We start from the raw sequence: 18,921 nt of genomic DNA, 5'->3' as shown, positions 1-18,921 counted from the left end.
CACAGCGTGTGCAAGATAAAGAGCAGGCTCTGGGCTGAACCCCCGGGGGCCGGGATAGCTATTTCCCTTTATCACAGTCCAACCAGAGACACAAACATTTTGGAAACAGAGTTAAAAAAAAAAAAAAAAAGATAAAGGGGCGCCTGGGTGGCTCAGTCGGTTAAGCTTCTGCCTTGGGCTCAGGTTGTGGGATTGAGCCGCGCGTTGGGCTCCCTGCTCAGCGGGGAGCCTGCTTCTCCCTCTGCCTCAGCTGCTCCCCACCAACTCTTGTGTGTGTGTGCACGTGCGCACGAGCTCTCTCTCTGTCTCCCTCTCAAATAAATAAATAAAATCTTTAAAAAAAAATGGTAGAAAGCAAAGAATGGGGCCACCAGAGAACAACATTCGGACATTAGCAGCTGGGATTAGATCCCATGCAGTTGATTAAATGAGTTCGCCCTAGCCAGGAGTCCAAGTTCTACATTTTTTTCCTGCCATCACCATCATCACCATCATCACTGTTACATTACATATTATTTACTTCTTGGCACTTAGATAATACCTCCTCGTGGTCGCCTGTGCCTCGAGTCCCACCGTACCCAGAATTCTTGTTCTTTTCTCTGTTGTTATGTGCTTGTGGGGCTACAGGAGAAGGATGATAGCCTTGGGTCCCACAGCAGAAAACGTCAAATCAAACACAGGACCTCCACTTTCTTAGCAATGCTCTAAGCTCTGAGAGATGGAGATTCCTGCTTGCCCAGCACTGCCCTGGTGTGGTGGGCACCTCCAGCCTGCTCTTCTTCTTCATTTCATTCATCCAAGATTGCCTCTGGCCATTTTCTTGAGGCAGTGCCTGGCACTGGACCCAACTTTTGGCCATTATTATGTTTTTTCCTATTTAAAAAAAAGATTTTATTTATCCATTTTAGAGAGAGAGAGATAACATGAGCCGGGGGAGGAGCAGAGGGAGAGGGAGAATCTCAAGCAGGCTCCACACTGAGCGTGGAGCCTGATGCAGGGCTTGATCCCACGACCCCAAGATCATGACCTGAGCCAAAATCAAGAGCTGGACGCTTAACTGGCTGAACCACCCAGGCACACCTGTTTTTTCCTGTTTTTCCTTTAGCAGATCCACCCTTCTATAAAAGTTGCCATTTTTGAGAGAAAATATGGAGAATATCGGTGACTTCATTATAAATAATTTTCTTTATTTTTAAAGTTTATTTATTTGTCAGAGAGGGAGAGTGAGCACAAGCAGGGGGAGTGGCAGGTGGAGGAAGAAGCAGGCTCCCCTCTGAGCAAGGAAACCAATTCAGGACTCAATCCCAGGACCCTGGGATCATGACCTGAGCCGAAGGCAGACACTTAACCTACTGAGCCACCCTGGTGTCCCTATTATAAATTATTTTATGATAAATATTACATGAGTTTCTAAAGTGTAAGAAAATTTAGATATATAATGTGGATACTAGCCACATTTTTTTGGACTAATGAATCCCCCCCCCAAAAAAACCAGGTGTAGCCATGTATGTGTGTGTGGGTGGGGGCAGAGGTTGGCCAACTCTCCATTTTGCCAAGTTTAAGACATTAACAAACTGACAAAGCCTCAACTTCTAACTTCTCACCATCATTTTATAAAAGAAAGAACATTTTTTTTTTCACATAAAAAAAGGAGGAAGGACATAATCTCAGAATATATCCATGTCATCCTCTGGGGCTCCGGAGATCCACAGAAGCAGGAATGGGTGTGAAGAACAGACATATGGAAAGATGCTCAACATCACTCATCATCAGGGAAGTAACGAATCAAACCCACAGTGAGATCTCACTTCACATCCCTCAGAATGGCTACTGTCAAAAAGACAGAGGGCGCCTGGGTGGCTCAGACGTTAAGCATCTACCTTCGGCTCTGGTCATGATCCCAGAGTCCTGGGATCCAGCCCTGCATCAGACTCCCTGCTTGGCTGGAAGAATGCTTCTCCCTCTTCCACTCCTGCTTGTGTTCCTGCTCTCGCTGTCTCTCTATCAAATAAATAAATAAAAACCTTTAAAAAAAGAATAATTATTTAAAAAAAGACAAGAAACACCAGGTGTTGGTGAGGATGCAGAGAAAAGGGAAACCTTGTGCACTGTTAGTGGGAATGCAAACTTGTGCAGCCCCTGTGGAAAACAGTATGGAGTTTCCTCAAAATGTTAAAAATAAAAAAAACATATGATCCAGTAATTCCACGGTTGGGTATTTACCCAGAGAAAACCAAAACACTGGCTTGAAAATATATACACACTCCCATGTTTATTGCAGTGTTATTTGCAATAGCCAAGATACAGAAGCAACCCAAGGGTCCAACCATAGATGAATGGATAACGAAGATGTGGTACATATATATAATGGAGAATTACTCAGCCATAAAAAAAGAATGAGCTCTGGGGCGCCTGGGTGGCTCAGTTGGTTGAGCGACTGCCTTCGGCTCAGGTCATAATCCTGGAGTCCCTGGATCGAGTCCCGCATCGGGCTCCCTGCTCAGCAGGGAGTCTGCTTCTCCCTCTGACCCTCCCCCCTCTCATGCTCTCTATCTCATTTTCTCTCAAATAAATAAATAAAAAATCTTAAAAACAAAAGAATGAGCTCTTGCCATTTGCAACAACATAGATGAACCTAGAGTGTATAATGCTAAGTGAAATGAGTCAGACAGAGAAAAGGCAGATACCCTATGGTTTCACGTATACGTAGAATCTAAAAAACAAAAAGGAATAAACAAAAAACAAAACAAAACAAAACAGACTCATAAGTACAGAGAAAAAAACTGGTGGTTACCCGAGGAGAGGAGGGTGGAGGGATGGGTGGTCTAGGTGAAGACAATGAAGAGGAACAAACTTCTAGTTAAAAAAAAAAAAAAAAAAAAGAACGGGTGTGAAGATGTCACAGACTGAGCAGGAAGGAGAGAAGAGAGGTAACTCCCACTTTTCCAGATAACATTTTAGGGACATCTGCTGGGGGGCTAAGGAGATTTGGGGCAAAACTTCGGAAGACCTTCTTGGGGGAAATGGGAATTTCTTCCCAAAGGCAAACAAAAGGTCTTTTTGATGGTGTTAAGGCCTGGCAGTACCTGTGATCCCTTCTTGGTTTAAGAAATTGGTGTGGGGGCGCCTGGGTGGCTCAGTCGGTTAAGCGACTGCCTTCGGCTCAGGTCATGATCCTGGAGTCTCAGGATCGAGTCCCGCATCGGGCTCCCCGCTTGGCGGGGGGGGGGGGGGTCTGTTTCTCCCTCTGCCCCTCACCCCACTCATGCTCTCTCTCTCTCCCTCAAATAAATAAATAGAATCTTTTTAAAAAAGGAAGAAAGTGATGTGGCCATACCCCACTTGTCATCGGTAACAATTGGGGGGGGAAACAGGGAGATAGTACAGAAACCCTGGTATATTTGTGGAAGCCTGGAAAAGTCGGATTTCAAGCCAAGAGAAAGAAAGATTTTGTCGCAAAGACTTCTGGAGAAGCTCCTCACATTTCTAATGGCCAGGCCTTGGGGAGGTTGGCAGTGTCTGGTCAGGAGAACAGCTACGGCTGCAGCACCCCCCAGCTCCCTCTCTCTCATCTGTGGCGCGAGGGTGAACCCTGGTCTTGGTTTCCGGCCACACACACTGTGGTTGGAGGTGCCGGGGCTGCAGGGGCAAGATAAAACCTGCCCGTCTTTCCTGGCACTGGGCACATTTTATAGTCTCATCAGCGTATAGCTTCCATATCACAAAGTTCACCCATTGTTAGTGTACAGTTCGATGATTTTTAGTACATTTATAGCCTCGCGCCAACATCATCACAAGCCACTTTCAGAACTTTTCCATCAGCTCCAAAATTTCCCGCGAGCCCACTTGCAGTCACTGCCCACTCCCGACCCCCAGTCGCAGGCAACCACTGACCTTTCTGGCTCTATGGATTTGCCTTTTATGGACATTTCATATAAATGGACTCATACAACATATGGAACTTTGTATCTAGCTTCTTTCACTTAGTGTAATGTTGTTGAGGTTCATCTATGTTGTCAGTGTTCTGTTCCTTTTTATTGCTGTTAGGAATCCATTGCGTGTCGGAGGTGCCACATTTTGTTTATCCGTTCATCAGTAATAGACATATGGATAGTTTCTGGATTTGTGTTCTTATGAATAACGCTGCTATGAATACTAGCCTATGAAGGCGCCTGGGTGGCTCAGTCGGTTAAGCGTCTGCCTTCGGCTCAGGTCATGATCCTGGGGTCCTGGGATCGAGTCCCGCATCGGGCTCCCTGCTCGGTGGGAAGCCTGCTTCTCCCTCTGCCTCTGCCTGCCGCTCCCCCTGCTTGTGCTCTCTCTCTCTCTCAAATAAATAAAATATTTTTAAAAATTGTTTTAAAAAACAGAGTCACTTGCTCTGTCGGCTTGAGCCCTTAATTTTATCATTTTAATGGGTATTACTTTTTTTCTGTAAAAATATGGAACACTTCACGAATTTGTGTGTCAATCACGGTAATCTTCTCTGTATTGCTCCGATTTTAGTGTATGTGCTGCCAAAGCAAGCACTGCCTGTTCCTTTTCTTAGTGTCTTTTGAAGTGCAAACACCTTAAATTTTTTTTTTTAAGATTTTATTTAGGGGCGCCTGGGTGGCTCAGTTGTTGGGCGTCTGCCTTCGGCTCGGGTCGTGATCCCAGGGTCCTGGGATCGAGCCCCGCATCATCAGGCTCTCTGCTCGGCGGGAGGCCTGCTTCTCCCTCTCCCACTCCCCCTGCTTGCATTCCCTCTCTCGCTGTGTGTCTTTCTGTCAAATAAATAAATAAAATCTTAAAAAAAAGAAATAAACTTTTCCTTCATTTCCAAAAAGAAGCTCTATGCAAAGATTTTTTTGATGATGTTTGAACGACAGCAAGGGGTTACTTAAAAATATCTTTTTCCATTTTTATGTTGGTGTTATATAAATCATTCTAGAATTGTCTATTAGCTGGCTTTTTAAAGATTTTATTTATTCATTTGAGAAAGACAGAGAGAGCACAAGCAAGGCGAGAGGGAGTGGGAGAGGGAGAAGCAGACTCCCTGCTGAGCCCCGACACGGGGCTCAATCCCAGGACCTGGAGATCATGACCTGAGCTGAAGGCAGATGCTTAACCATCTGAGCCCCCAGGCGCCCCTATTAGCTGGCTTTTGCTGCATAACAAACAGTCCCCAAACTTAGTGACTTAAAACAATAAACCTTAAATTATTTCTCATGATTCTGTGGGCTAGCTGGGTGGTTCGGGTACCTTCTCAGTTGGGGCTGGAGGGTAAAGGATGGCCTTGCTCACATATCTGGCAGATGGCAGGCGGGTAAGTCTAAGAGCGGCCTCTGTTGGCTTGGCTCAACCCTGCTCCAGCAGTCCAGCCTAGGCTTAGAGTTCCCAAAAACAGCATATGTAAGCCTGTCTCAAGCCTCTGCTTATATCACATTGCTACTGTCCTATAGGCCAAAGCAAGTCCAAGGGCAGCTGAGATTCAAAGGGTGAAAAAGTAGACCACCTCTTGATGGGAGAAACTGTTGAAGTCACAGTGCACATGGGCATGGATATAGGGAAGAGTGGAGAATTAGGGCCATTTCCATGATCTACCCCAAATAGGTTTGGTCTCTAACCATTAAATGCTTAAAGACCTCTGGATGTTACTTGAATTATAAATTTTATTATCAACCGAGTGTGCTGAAATAAAGCCTATAGGGACACCTGGGTGGTGCAGTCAGTTGGGCTTCCAACTCTTGGTTTTGGCTCGGGTCGTGATCTCGGGATCATGGGATCGAGCCCCGAGTTGGGCTCTGCACTGAGCTCAGAGTCTACTTGAGATTCTCTTTCCCTCTCCCTCTGCCCCTCCGGCACATGGTCTCTGTCTCTCTCCCAAATAAATAAATAAATCTTAAAAAAAAAAAAAAAAAAGAAAGAGAGAAAACCTATAATTTAACTAAATCTTCCTTGGTTATGTTTTGCACAAATTAATTTTTCTCCAAATCATCTGATCTTTAGTATGATGCTGAATTGGAGCATAGAAAAGAAACTGAAGCAATCAAGGACCATTCAGGAACTTCTTGGGAAAACAAAGACCTTGGGGGTGCCTGGCTGGCTCCTTTGGTTAAGCATCCAATTCTTGATTTTGGCTCAGGTCATGATCTCAGGGTTGTGAGATCGAGCCCCATGGCTGGGCATGGAGCCTGCTTGAGATTCTCTCTCTCCCTCTGCCCCTCCCTGCCCTCTCTCTCCCTCTCTAAAAAAAAAAGGTAAGGGGTGCCTAGAAGTCAGTGGAGCATGCAAATGACTCTTGATCATGGGGTTCTGAGTGTTCTGGCCCCACATTGGGCATAGAGCTTACAAAAAAAAAAAAAAAAAGCTAAGGGGCGCCTGGGTGGCTCAGATGGTTAAGCAACTGCCTTCGGCTCAGGTCATGATCCCGGGGTCCTGAGATTGAGTCCCGCATCAGGTGCCCTGCTAGGCGGGGAGCCTGCTTCTCCCTCTTCCTCTGCCTCTCTCTCTCTCTCTCTGACTCTCATGAATAAATAAATTTTTAAAAAATTAAATTTAAAAAAAGATAAAAGGCATACAGATTGGAAAGGAAGAAATTAAACTGCCTCTATTCACAGACAACAAGACTGTCTACGTAGAAAATCTCAAGGAATCTACAAAAGAAAAACAAACAAAAAACCCCTCCTAGAACTAATGAATAAGCTTAGCATGGTTGCAGTGTACAAGGTCAACAAACAAAATTCAATCGCATTGGAAACCGATGTAGAATTGATAACCAAAGAAATATACAATGGGCACCTGGGTGGGGCGCCTGGGTGGCTCAGTTGGTTAAGCGACTGCCTTCGGCTCAGGTCATGATCCCCGGGTCCTGGGATCGAGCCCCACATCGGGCTCCCCGCTCAGCGAGGAGCCTGCTTCTCCCTCTCCCTCTGCCGCTCCCCCTGTTCATGCTCTCTTTCTCTCTGTATTTCTGTGTCTCAGATGAATAAATAAAATCTTAACAAAACACCCACAAAACTACAGTACCCCAGACAGCGTGGTACTGGCAAAGGAACAGACACACATATCATGGGGCAGAGGAGCTCAGAAATAGACTCACACAAATGCTGACATTTGATTTTTGCCAAAGATGCAAAAGAAATTCGATGGAGGTAGGAGAGTCTTTTCAACAGTGTTGGAACAATTGCTTCTGCACAGCGAAGGAAACAGTCAACAAAACTAAAAGGCAGAAACCGGGTGGAGAGCTGAACCAGGCTAGGGTCGGAGAACAGGTTGATGGATCAAGCTGTTCTGTCAACCCCGAGGTCCCATGGGGGAGAAGAACCTTGATCCCTGCCCCATGGGAGGCCCAGACATGATGGAAACACACCCAGAGCCGGACAAACCCTCAGGAGCAATTGGAGTGCAAAGTGGGCAGCTGAGCGTGGAGTGAACTCAGGCTTGTAGAAATGGAGAGGAGTCCATCGGGAAAGACTCCTTGGTAGAAGGTCGTTTTAAACAGGATTGAAAAAGGGGGCAGTGAGGGGCACCTGGGTGGCTCAGTCGTTAAGCGTCTGCCTTCGGCTCAGGTCATGATCCCAGGGTCCTGGGATCGAGCCCCGCATCCCGCTCCCTGCTCAGCCAGGAGCCTGCTTCTCCCTCTCCCACTCCCCCTGCTTGTGTTCCCTCTCTCACTGTGTCTCTCTCTGTCAAATAAATAAATAAAACCTTTAAAATAAAAAAATTTTTTAAAAATTTAAAAAATTAAAAAAATAAAAAATCAATAAATCAATCAATAAATAAATAAAAAGAAAAGGGGGGCAGTGACATGGCTGTGCCCCAGGCTTATCCACTGGGGCCCCTCCATGAGCCTCCCAGGGCCCTGATAGAGCCCCAGCCTTGCCCTCAAAGCGTGGCTGAGGGCTTCCTGGAGGAGGAGCTGCGGCTTAGTGCTGAACTGAGCCAACTGCAATTCTCAGAGCCTGTGGGCATCATCTACAATCCTGCGGAGTATGTGTGGGAGCCTCACCGCAGCTAGGTGACCTGGTACTGCCAGGGCCCCAAAGAAGTGCTCTTCCTGGGCATGAACCCTGGGCCCGTTGGCATGGCCCAGACTGGGGTGCCCTTTGGGGAAGTGAGCATAGTCCAGGACCGGTTGAGCATTGGGGGACCTGTGTTGACCCCGCCCCAAGAGCACCCGAAGCAACCAGTGCTGGGACTGGAGTGCCCTCAGTCAGAGGGACCAGGACAAAGCGAGGGATACGGATGCTAAGAGTGAACCTCTTAGGGGACACTGAGGCTGGATCAGAGAAAGAATTCAGCGTGGCAGAGTGGGGAAGACCAGAAGACCTGGCTTTCTTCATCTCGGCTTTGAGACTTGATGACTTTGTGAACTTTATGACTTTGGACAAATTTGATGAACCCCTCCAAGCCTCAGGATCCTCATCGGTAAAACGGGGATCCCTACCTCATGGGGTAGGTGTGGGGATTAAGTAAGAGAACACTTGAAAGTGCCTTGTGTCGTGCCTGGGCCTGGCAGGTGGGTGCTCCTTATACTTCTTGCTTTTTTGCCTCCTGGTTGGGGCGTCACTGTACCACGCTACAGAAGGAGCTCCCCCCACTTCGAAGACCTTGCTGGATGAGGGCAGATCCTTGCCCTGCCAGAGATGGACCAATAACTTTATGAAAACCCAGCCTGTGATTTTTCATTCCAAGCATTAAAAACTCCTAAACCGGGGCACCTAGGTGGCTCAGTTGGTTAAGCGGCTGCCTTTGGCTCAGATCATGATCTCTCAGGTTCTCCGCTCAGCAGAGAGTCTGCTTCTCCCTCTCCCTTTCCCTCTGCCCCTCCACCCACTCGTGCTCTCTCTCTCAAATCAATCAATCAATCAATAAAATCTTTAAAAGAAAAAAAAGGGGTGCCTGGGTGTCTCAGTCGTTAAGCGCCTGCCTTGGGTTCAGGTGATGATCTCAGGGTCCTGGGATCGAGCCGCGCATCGGGCTCCCTGCTCAGCAGGAAGCCTGCTTCTCCCTCTCCCACTCCCCCTGCTTGTGTTCCCTCCCTCGCTGTGTCTCTCTGTCAAATAAATAAATAAAATCTTTTAAAAAAACTAAAAGGCAGCCTACAGAATGGGAGAAGATATTTGCAAGTGACATACCCAATATAGGGTTCTTTTTTTTTTTTTCCAATATTGGGCTCTTATCCAAAATATATAAAGAACTTATACAACTCAACACCCAAAAACCAATTAATCCAATTTAAAAAATGGGCAGAAGACATGAACAGACATTTCTCCAAAGAAAGCATCCAGATGACCAACAGACACATGAAAAGCTGTTCAACATCACTCATCATCAAGAAAATACAAATCAAAACTACAATGAGATATCACCTCACACCTGTCAGAATGGGTAAAACCAAAAACAAAAGAGACAAGTATTGGCAAGTATGTAGAGAAAAAGGAACCCTCGTGCACTGTCAGTGGGAATGCAAACTGGTGCAGTCGCTCTGGAAAACAGTATGGAGGTTCCTCGAAAAATCAAAAACAGAACTGCCTTCTAGTAATCGCTCTATTGGGTATTTACCCAAAGAATATAAAAACACTAATTCAAAGGAATACATGCACCCTTATGTTTATAACAGCATTATCTACAATAGCCAAGATATGGAAGCCCCCCACGTATCCAACAATAGATGAATGGATAAAGAAGAAGTGGTTTATATATATATATTTCTCAGCCATAAGAAAGAATGAAATCTTGCCATTTGCAATCACATGGTTGGAGCTAGAGAATATTATGCTAAGTTAAGTAAGTCAGTCAGAGAAAGACAGATACCATATGACTTCACTCATGTGGAATTTAAGAAACAGACAAATGAGCAAAGGGCAGAGAGAGAGAGAAAAACCAAGAAACAAGATTTTTTTTTTATTTTTAAAGATTTTATTTATTTATTTGACAGAGAGAGATAACGAGAGCAGGAACACAAGCAGGGGGAGTGGGAGAGGGAGAAGCAGGCTTCCTGCCGAGCAGGGAGCCCGATGTGGGGCTCGATCCCAGGACTCTGGGATCATGACCTGAGCCGAAGGCAGACGCTTAACGACTGAGCCACCCAGGCGCCCCGATTTTTTTTTTAAAGATTTTTTATTTATTTATTTGAGACAGAGAGAATGAGAGACAGAGAGCATGAGAGGGAGGAGGGTCAGAGGGAGAAGCAGACTCCCCGCCAAGCAGGGAGCCTGATGCGGGACTCGATCCCGGGACTCCAGGATCATGACCTGAGCCGAAGGCAGTCGCTTAACCAACTGAGCCACCCAGGCGCCCGATTTTTTTTTTTAAGATTTTATTTATTGGGGCGCCTGGGTGGTTCAATCCTTGGGCATCTGCCTTCGGCTCGGGTCATGATCCCAGGGTCCTGGGATCGAGCCCCGCATTGGGCTCCCTGTTCAGTGGGAAGCCTGCTTCTTCCTCTCCCACTCCCCCTGCTTGTGTTCCATCTCTGTCTGTCAAAAAAATTAGTAAAATTAAAAAAAAAAAGAAAAGAAGCCTAATTTTTTTTTATATTTTTAAGCCTAATTTTTTTTAAATGGGGAAAAGATTTGAATAGATACGTCACCAAAGGGATTATAAGGATGGCAAACAAGCTCATAAAAAGATGGTCAACACTGGGGTGCCTGGCTGGCTCAGTGGGTAGAGCATCCAATGACTCTTGATCTAAGGGTTGTGACTTTGAGCCCCATGTTGGGCGTGGAGCCTACTTAAAAAAAAAAAAGATAAAAAGATGGTCAACATAATAAATAAAATCTTTAAAAAAAAATAAAAAATAGGGGCGCCTGGGTGGCTCAGTCGTTAAGCGTCTGCCTTCGGCTCAGGTCATGATCCCGGGGTCCTGGGATCGAGCCCCGCATTGGGCTCCCTGCTCAGCAGGAAGCCTGCTCCTCCCTCTCCCACTCCTCCTGCTTGTGTTCCCTCTCTCGCTGTGTCTCTCTCTGTCAAATAAATAAATAAAATCTTAAAAAAAAATAAAAATAAAGATAAAAAAATAAAAAATAAAATCTTTTAAAAAAAGAGAGTAGATGTTTTTGTTGATCTTGAACCCCTCATGGACCTTCGTGTTGGGCAACCTGAAGGGTGGGTGGAGCACCCCAGGCTGATCCCAAGGCCCTTCTTGTTCCCCTTACTCCCCACCCAGCCCCACCATCCACCTCCTTCCTTGACTGGCGCCCACTGGCCATGGCTGACAGAGGAGCGCCACCATCCATCCTGTTAGTGATGCGGGGGCCCCTCACCAAGGCATTCCTTATCACTTTGGTGAACAGAGGATCCCTTGGGCCCTCGCAGGGGACATCGTCCTCAGTGGGTTTTTGTGGGGATTTCCCAGATCCACATCATAGACTCAGTCCAGCAGGCCTTCATCTTTGACCCTTCTTCCACCATCTGCTCTGGTAGTCCTGATTTTTCTTTTTTTTTTTTAAAGATTTGATTTATTTATTTGACAGAGAGAGAGACAGCAAGAGAGGGAACACAAGCAGGGGGAGTGGGAGAGGGAGAAGCAGGCTTCCCGTGGAGCAGGGAGCCCGATGCGGGGCTCGATCCCAGGACCCTGGGACCATGACCTGAGCCGAAGGCAGACGCTTAACAACTGAGCCACCCAGCCGCCCCAATCCTGACATTTCTAGTCCACTTAGCTTGATGCTTTCTCCGAGCCATCGAAATAGTAGTGAAACTTCGAGAGAACAAGGATCAAAAGAAAAAAAAATCCTGAAAAAGTTCAGAAAAAAAACCAGATTAAATTTGTAAGAATATGGATCACCGTGGTATCTCATTTCTCATTCAGTTGAATGCAGAATATTAGAGCAGTTTTTCCTTTGATGTCTACAGTCCGTAGAACAGGGCCAGGCACATAGTAAATACTCAATAAATACTTCTTACGTGACTGATTGTAGTAGTTTCTTTAAAAGCTGTTTTAAACCTAGGTCTATATCACTGCCCAGTTAACCTTCAGTATCCTGTGGTCCCGATGAATCTTTTCTTGTTAAAGCAAAGTGATACATTAAGCTTTTCAAAAGCAGGAAATAGGGGCGTCTAGCTGGCTCAGTCGGTGGAGCGTGTGGACTCCTGATCTTGGGATCCTGAGCTCGGGCCCCACGTTGGGTGTAGAGATTACTTACTTACAAATAAATACATTGGGGAAAAAAGGCAGGCAATAAAAAAGAGAGAGAGAGAGAGAGAGAAAGACTCATAAATGCAGAGAACAAATTGATGGTTGCCAGAGGGCAGGGGGGTGGGAATGGGTGAAATAGGGGATGGGGATCAAGAGGTACAAACTTCCAGTTATAAAATAAGGAAGTCACGGGGATGAAAAGTACAGCACAAGAAATCTAGTCAATAACATTGTCAGGGCTCTGGGCTGGCTCAGTCGGTGAAGTGTGTGACTCTTGATCTCAGGGTGGGTAGATGGAGCCCCACACTGGGTGTAAAGATTACTTAAATAAGTGAATAAAAACTTTAAAAAACAATACTATTGTAATAACTGGGTGTGGTGATGCATGGTGATTATACCCACCGTAGTGAGCATTTCACGGTGTATACAGTTGTTGAATCACCATGTCGAACACCTGAAGCTAATATGTCAACTACAATTTAAAAAAAAGAGGGCTGCCTGACTGGCTCAGTTGGAAGAGCATGCATCTCTTGATTTTGGGGTTGTGAGGTCAAGCCCCATGTTGGGTGTAGAGATTACTTTTTTTTTTTTTGTACAATCTTGAGGTCTTTTCTTTTTAAAGATTTTATTTATTTGACAGAGAGAGACAGCGAAAGAGGGAACACAAGCAGGGGGGTGGGGGAGGGAGAAGCAGACCCCCCGCCGAGCAGGGAGCCCGATGCGGGGCTCGATCCCAGGACCCCGGGATCATGACCTGAGCCGAAGGCAGGTGCCCCCCCCGTTTTTTTTTTACATGTATCATGCCATGAATTCATAGGGAATGGGTTCCAACAACTCAGGCTCCTTTCCATCAGTTCTAAGTGTGTTTCTCTGGATGGGGCAGGCTGGCACTTCCGTTGAATCCAAGTACCTTTCTCTTTGGCTTCCTTCTTTTTCTGATCATTTTCCTTCATGCCTGCAGGAAACTATCTCCGCTCTTTGAGGGCTTAATATGCTCAATGCTTACATTAATTTTCCTGGCAAGAATCTTGCCCTTAACTTGTTTGTAAGAATGCCAGCAGCATGCTGGGTAGCATTGTAGATTTCCAGTTTTGCCACAGTAACATTTGGGGGGCTTCTTTTTTGAACAGTGCCCATTCTCTTGATGTCCACAATATCACCTTTCTCGTAAATTTGCATCTATGTGGCCAAAGGAACAGCTCCATGTTTTCTAAAAGGGCTAGAGAACATATAGCAGGTACCTCTCCTCTTTCCCTTTGTGTTGATCATTTTGGTGAATTACTGGAAGATGCTGATTCCAGACAAAAGGTGGGTGTAGAGATTACTAAAAAAAAAAAGAGCACATAGGGGCACCTGGGGGCCTGCCTTGGGCTCAGGCATGATCCCAGAATCCTGGGATCAGCCCCATGTCAGGCTGCCTGCTCAGCGGGGAGTCTGCTCCTCCTTCTGCTCCTCTCCACTGTTCAAGTGCTCTCTCTCTCTCAAATAAATAAAATCTTAAAATAAATAAAAATAAAAATTTCTTAAAATGGACAATAATTTATTAACTTTAGTTATTGTTAAGAAAATGTAGGATTGGGGCGCCTGGGTGGCTCAGTAATTAAGCGTCTGCCTTAGGCTCAGGTCACGATCCCAGAGTCCTGGAATCGAGCCCCGCATCGGGCTCCCTGCTCAGTAGGAAGCCTGCTTCTCCCTCTCCCACTCCCCCTGCTTGTGTTCCCTCTCTCACTGTCTCTCTCTGTCAAAATAAATAAATAAAATCTTTTTTTAAAAATGTAGGTTTGGGGGTGCCTGGGTGGCTCAGTTGGTTAAACGACTGCCTTCGGCTCAGGTCATGATCCTGGAGTCCCAGGATTGAGTCCCGCATCGGGCTCCCTGCTCGGCAGGGAGCCTGCTTCTCCCTCTGACCCTACCCCCTCTCATGCTCTCTGTCTCTCATTCTCTCTCTCTCAAATAAATAAATAAAATCTTTTAAAAAAAAATGTAGGTTTGGGGGCGCCTGGGTGGCTCAGTCATTAAGCATCTGCCTTCGGCTCGGGTCATGATCCCGGGGTCTTGGGATCGAGCCCTGCATTGGGATCCCTACTCCGCAGGGGGCCTGCTTCTCCCTCTCCCACTCCCCCTGCTTGTGTTCCCTCTCGCTGTTTCTCTTTCTGTCAAATAAATAAGTAAAATCTTTAAAAAAAAATGTAGGTTTGGGGCTCCTCGGTAGTTCAGTTGGGTAAGCATCTGCCTTTGGCTCCGGTCATGATTCCAGGGTCCTGGGACTGAGCCCCACATCGGGCTCCTGGCTCACTGGGGAGTCTGCTTTTCCCTCTGCCTCTTCCTCTACCCCCTGCTCATGCTCTCTCTCTTTGACAAATAAATAAATAAAAATCTTTAAAATTTTTTAAAAAATAAAAGAAAATCTTTTTATTTTATTTTATTTATTTATTTGACAGAGACACAGTGAGAAGCGGGAACACAAGCAGGGGGGGAGGGAGATGCAGACTGCCCGCTGAGCAGGGAGCCCGATGCGGGGCTCGATCCCAGGACCTTGGGATCATGACCGGAGCAGAAGGCAGAAGCCTAAAGACTGAGTCACCCAGGTGCCCCAGAAAATCTTCTAAAAGAAAAGAAAAGAAAATGTAGGTAAGTTTAAGTTTGAAAAGAATTCTATATAAAGATTAAAATAATAAGAATAGAAAATATAACTTCCAAGGCATTGGGAGAAAAAATGGAATAAAAACCCCTAAATCAATCCAGGAAGTGAAACAAATGTACATATAGATTGAATTAAATCATGGCTGCTGAGGGCGCCTGGGTGGCTCAGTTGGTTAAGCGACTGCCTTCGGCTCAGGTCATGATCCTGGAGTCCCTGGATCGAGTCCCGCATCGGGCTCCCTGCTCGGCAGGGAGTCTGCTTCTCCCTCTCCCACTCCCCGTTTGTGTTCCCTCTCTCACTGTGTCTTTCTCTGTCAAATAAATAAAAATCTTTAAAAAAAAAAAAAAAAAAAAGAAAGCAAAGTTTAAAAAAAAAAAAAAAAAAATCATGGCTGCTGATTAAGTTAAAAAGTCATTGGGTCTGAAGAATAGGATTAGCCTGTTTAAGCCTTTATTTTTTGGATAATTCTGGGAATACAAACTTATGAGTAATGATCGTAACGTGATGGAGAAATATTCTATAAAACTGTAGAAAATAGGGGCGCCTGGGTGGCTCAGATAGTTAAGCGTCTGCCTTCAGCCCAGTTCATGATCCCAGGGTCCTGGGATCGAGCCCCACATTGGGCTCCCTGCTCAGCGGGGAGCCTGCTTCTCCCTCTCCCTCTGCTGTGCTCCCTGCTTGTGCTCTCTCTCTGTCAAATAAATAAATAAAATCTTTAAAAAGAAACTGTAGAAAATAATTCCACTTTTATATGAAATAGAAATATTATAAAAGCCTAAACTGAAATGAATTTATAAATTTTATTTTATATTTTATTTTATTTAAGGCTCCACACCCAACATGGGGTTTGAACTCACAACCCTGAGATCAAGAGTCACATGCTCTTGGGGCGCCTGGGTGGCTCAGTTGGTTAGGCGACTGCCTTCGGCTCAGGTCATGATCCTGGAGTCCCGGGATCGAGTCCCGCATCAGGCTCCCTGCTCGGCAGGGAGCCTGCTTCTCCCTCTGACCCTCCCGACCCTTCCTCCTCTCATGTGCTCTCTCTCTCAAATAAATAAATAAAATCTTAAAAAAAAAAAAAAAAAGAGTCACATGCTCCACCGACTGAGCCAGCCAGGCACCCCTATGTATTTATTTTTTACAGATTTTATTTTAGGGTCGACTGGGTGGCTCAGTCAGTTAAGGGTCTGCCTTCAGCTCAGGTCATGATCTCAGGGTCCTGGGATGGAGCCCCACATGGGACTCCCCCTCTCAATGGGGAATCTGCCTCTCCCCTTCCCCTGCTTGTGCTCTTTCTCTCAAATAAATGAATAAAATAAAATCTTTAAAAAAGTTAAAAAAAGGTTTTATTTTATTTTATTTTAAAGATTTATTTATTTATTTTAGAAAATGGCGGGGGAGAAGTAGAAGGAAAGAATATCCAGCAGACTCCCACTGAGCATGGAGCCTGACACAGGGCTCAATCTCACAACCCTGGGATCTGACCTGAACTGAAATCAAGAGCAGGTCGCTTAACGGACTGAGCCACCCAGGCTCCCCTAAAGATTTTATTTTTAAGTAATCTCTACACCCAAACGGGGGGGGGGGAGGGTCACGCTTGAACTCACACCCCTCAGATCAAGAGTCACACGCTCCACTGACTGAGCCCGCCAGGTGCCCCTTGCACCTAAAATTTTTAAATATGTAAATTATTTGCTTATTAAATCATTTCTAACTTTTCTAAACTTTGTAAATGAATGTGTTGAATTTCCAATTAGAATAAACACTTTTTTAATCTATAAAAAATAAATAGGCACTTTGAGAACAACTATAAGGGACATTGTCATAATATGGGGCGTGGGATAAATGATGAATTGCAGGCATGAACACTGTATGTGACACGGTCTTAATTGTATAAAAGAAAAAATGTGTATTGTTTATAAATATGCTTACATATACACTTAAATATATCTTACAAGATGAATGATGAGTATTATATGGATTATACTGATGAACCCTGGGCATTTTGTATCCCTGCTCACATATATTAGATATAATTGAATGAGTGTATGTAAATAGAATCTGAAATTATGCAAATAAAGCCAATAATACTGGATATATTTCTAGAAATTTGAGATTTGAAATATTTTCTGTATTTCTAATTTCTTCATTGTGATTATTACATTTTTAAAAAAGATTTTATTTATTTATTTGACAGAGAAGGACACAGCGAGAGAGGGAACACAAGCAGGGGGAGAGGGAGAGGAGGAAGCAGACTCCCCGCAGAGCAGGGAGCCCAATTCGGGGCTCGATCCCAGGACCCCAGGATCATGACCTGAGCCGAAGGCAGATGCCCAACGACTGAGCCACCCAGGCGCCCCTGATTATTACATTTTTATTTTAAAATTGTAAAATATGCCTTCACGAGTTATAGTTACTGGAAAACTACATCTTGTGTAACAGTACCATCCAAAATGATATGTACAAATAGATAAGAGGGGATCAGGAGGTACAAAGTTCCAGTTACAAAATAAATAAGTCACGGAGATGAAAAGTACAGCATAAGGAATAGAGTCAATAATATTGTAATAATATTGTTTGGTGACAGATGCTGACTCCACTTACCCTGATGAACACAGAGTAATATATAGAATTTTTGAATGATGTATTGTACAGCTGAAACGAATAGAACACTTCAATAATAAAAAAGTGAACAGATAAAATTTTGAAATAATATGTAGAAGTGAACCCAATTTTATAAAAACATTTATGTAAATATAAACATGGAAATGTAGAAATATCTCCGATACAGTTCTTTGTTTTCTGAAAAACTTCTGAGCAGCATGGCCTTTCTTTTTTTAAAAGTGCTCTCTAGGGGCGCCTCTGTGGCTCAGTTGGTTAAGCGACTGCCTTCGGCTCAGGTCATGATCCTGGAGTCCCGGGATCGAGTCCCGCATCGGGCTCCCTGCTCGGCGGGGAGTCTGCTTCTCCCTCTAACCCTCCTCCCTCTCATGCTCTCTGTCTCTCATTCTCTCTCTCTCAAATAAATAAATAAAATCTTAAAAAATAAATAAATAAAAATAAAAAATAAAAGTGCTCTCTAGGGGCGCCTGGGTGGCTCCGTCGTTAAGCGTCTGCCTTCGGCTCAGGTCATGGTCCCAGGGTCCTGGGATCGAGCCCCGCATCGGGCTCCCTGCTCGGCGGGAAGCCTGCTTAAAAGTACTCTCTACCCCAGCCTCGGGCTCGAACTCGGGGCGGAGAGCAAGAGTCGCACTCTCCACGGGCTGAGCCGGCCAGGCACTCGGGGAGTGGACTTTTCCAATGAGAATATTAAACACTCTTTCTGAAATGAAAGTAAAGGAGATGGGAAGCAATGGAAGGCTGTTTAAGGGCATGAGAAAGGGTGCGGGTTCCAGTATCAGTGATAAAACCACAAGAGCAAACTGTCCTTCCCCTCCGCGTGGAGCGCCCGGGCGCGTCCCCTGAGCCGTGCATGGTGCACACTGACCAACCGGTCCGGACCGTCTAACCGGTCCTCCGCAGCCTTGCCCCAGATAGCTACTTCCCACTGAGCACACCTGGGCTGGTGCAGTGATTCTCGGGATCCACTGGAGGGCCTGCTTCAACACGGGCTCCCCAGTTTCCCATCCAGGGGGTCTGGGTTGGGGTCTGGGAATTTGCATTTCTAGTAAGTTCCCAGGGATGCAGATGCTGCTGAGCCACCCAGCGCACTCTGAGAACCCCGGGCCTCGGTACTGGGATCCGCACCTGGAGGCGGACACCCGGGGGCCTGGGAGGTGGGTGAGCCCCCCACCCCCACCCCCCGACCTAGGGGGCTGCTTTCTTTCCTCCAGGCCTTGACTTTCCAGCACTGCTCGGCACCACGGTAACTTGGCAGGGATCTCAGGTGGAGTCAACGAGGGCGGGGGTAGAAATGGAATTCTAGAAATGATGTCTGATGAGAGTTTGCCATTTCGATCTCAGATTGATTTCGGGGTCAAAGAAGAAAGGCAAGTCCAGCCAGCTGGTTTCCTGCAAAGCCGGCAGCAGGTGGCCTCCTTTCCCGAGGCCCTGCGGCTCCTTGGCATTTTTTTCCAGACCCGAAGGGCGGGAGCAGAGGCCGAGTGTGGAAGGGGGTGGAAGGAGGGCCGGCGGACTTCTTGGTATTTCT

At 45.8% G+C, this 18,921-nt stretch overlaps 2 pseudogenes; one reads left to right on the top strand and one right to left on the bottom strand.

The window, feature by feature from the left end:
• Positions 1-4,436: 4,436 nt before the first annotated feature.
• On the bottom strand, positions 4,437-4,530 carry LOC123851595 (U6 spliceosomal RNA; annotated as a pseudogene).
• Positions 4,531-7,791: 3,261 nt separating this feature from the next.
• On the top strand, positions 7,792-8,778 carry LOC123843768 (single-strand selective monofunctional uracil DNA glycosylase-like; annotated as a pseudogene).
• The last annotated feature ends 10,143 nt before the right edge of the window (positions 8,779-18,921 follow it).

The sequence above is a fragment of the Mirounga angustirostris genome, unplaced genomic scaffold (genome assembly GCF_029215605.1).
Source record: "Mirounga angustirostris isolate CCGP_5_RB_7025 unplaced genomic scaffold, mMirAng1.0.hap1 SCAF_11, whole genome shotgun sequence".
Classification (NCBI taxonomy): domain Eukaryota; kingdom Metazoa; phylum Chordata; class Mammalia; order Carnivora; family Phocidae; genus Mirounga; species Mirounga angustirostris.
The sequence above is the reverse complement of the archived record's forward strand: the minus strand, read 5'-3'. Positions and strand labels throughout refer to the sequence as shown.